Here is a 2,075-nt window from a genome sequence, read left to right on the forward strand (position 1 = left end):
GGCTCTCCCACCAGTCTTCCCATCGGGGTACATCTCTCCCCTCCGCCTTGGTTCAGGGCTGTCTGGGAGGAAAGTTGGCCCCGCCGTTCTCCTGGGGCCCTTTTAAGGAAACACCATGGTTTGCATTCATGTGAGCCTCACTTACTTTCCTACCCCTACCCCCAGGGCCTTCTCGGGGTGGCTCTTTTAAATTGAGTCTAACCTGGATGCCTGTGAAGAGAGATTGTATCTGGGATTCTACCACCGTTTGGGTTTTATCATAGTTGGATCAGAATCCAGAGAGCAGGTGACTCGCTCTATCTGGCTGGAATAACACCCATGCCGCACTTGGCTTCCCCACAGCCAGGCCTGGCTTTGGATTCTAATGTGCACCAGACTCTCTGAGAAACACTTACTGTAGATCTACAGTGGGAGAGGCCCGTCTTCCCTCTTTCCTGTTCCTTTAAGGCATTAATAATAGATGCTTTTGTTCACTTTTGAAAAAGTATCCTTGTTGTAATGTTTCCCTGGATTAAGTGACTTGGTGATTGATCTGAGCTGGAGGATCAATTGGGCAAATCTCTAAAATACTAGACTGAAGTAATTGGCTCTCTTGGGTGAGTAAATTCCCCGTTGTTGCTTCAGTCCATTTTATGGGCTGGCTGGCTGTGGGGAAATCAAGTGCTACCCTTGCCCTGGAAAGGACACAGAAGAAATGGTTCCTGGTCCTGAGGGGTTTTCGCTGTGGGTGGAAAGTGGGAACACACAGTTGTGAAAGAGCCAGTGCTCACTAATGCCTGGAAGGGGGTTGGGAGGCTGGGAGGGAGGGTGCTATGAGCTTGGGGCCAGGTTAACCAAGAAAAGTTGAGTAGCAACGCTGAGGCCTGAGTACCTTTGGCTGAGGGACATGTGGACACGGTGGGCAGCATTCCACATTTCGTAGAAGCATCTCAACAAAGTTTAGGAGGAGGCACAGACATGCCCAGGGTTAAGGACACTAAAAGGGGAACCACTGAGAGGGAAGGATCCAGAAGGCATTTCCAGTCCAAGTTGATTTTCAAGGACATAAACATGCATTGTGGCCATGGACCCCCCACGCTGACCAGAGGTGTGTGTGACCAGAGGTCTGAGAATAGGCTGGTGCCCAGCAGGGACGTAAAATTCTCCTGCCCCAAGTGAATCTCCCCACAGCTATAGATCCACATGAGGATGCCCCAGAGTCTTGGTATGGGACTCGTCCTCTGTGTTGCTTTTGCTGGTGTGAACTAGCCCTGTGGGTGAGGGGATCCCCCTCTTCAGGCAAATAGACCCCCTTAACTCTGTCTCTCTTTAGTACAGGCGTGTCTGTGATGTCTTTGGTGCTCATTGGGCTGCCCATGGCCTGTTCTGCACTTGATTGGTGTTTACTTACCGTAAAATTGTTATTTGAGCCTAAAGTGGTACTTTCCTGAATCCTCAAAATTTCATCCTGTTGTTTGAATCTGTGTGGGCGCTCTGGGCAGCTGTGGTAACACTTCTGTACCTAATGAAGTTCTCCCTTCAACTTACTTATTTCAGTAGAAGAACTGTGTGTAATTTCATAGGGTTTAAGGCTTGGACAGAATCGAGGGTGTCTGTAGTGATTTCCTGCTCATCTCCTAGGTAGGAAGTTAATTCACCAAGATCCTGAACGCCTGAGGCACTTTCTTCTGTATGGCTTTCTTATTGGTGTTAGCTGATGGAGAATTTAAACTGTTTAGCTCAGGGAGCTGTAGAATTGACCGTGTTCCTGGGGTAAATTTAAGAGCTTAGTACTGCCTTGCCTGAACGTTGAGTCCAGGAAGGTTACTCATAGATGATGCATTGCTATTTTTTAAAGTGATATAGAAAATAACAGTATTATTGTGGAAGATAGGAGAAAATGAGGCTGATCTCACCATGTGAATGAAACGGCCAGCACGGTTTGTTTGTTCATTCATCGGCCTGGTCTTTTGTCACGGTGCCTGTTTTTTTTATGAAGTTGCAATCAGGGTACACACGCTTCTGTCTCTTGATGCAGTCCCAATCATGTTCTCATTGCACAGTTTTATCAAAAGCCATCATTCCCGTGGAGACCG

The 2,075-nt window shown here is 47.8% G+C and overlaps 1 protein-coding gene across 2 annotated transcripts in view; it reads left to right on the plus strand.

Moving 5' to 3' along the window:
- Positions 1-2,075, plus strand: part of LITAF (lipopolysaccharide-induced TNF factor) — a 27,231-nt gene that overhangs the window by 1,366 nt on the left and 23,790 nt on the right. The gene's annotated exons all lie outside the window — the stretch shown is intronic.

This window comes from Myotis davidii, unplaced genomic scaffold (assembly GCF_000327345.1).
Source record: "Myotis davidii unplaced genomic scaffold, ASM32734v1 scaffold209, whole genome shotgun sequence".
Classification (NCBI taxonomy): domain Eukaryota; kingdom Metazoa; phylum Chordata; class Mammalia; order Chiroptera; family Vespertilionidae; genus Myotis; species Myotis davidii.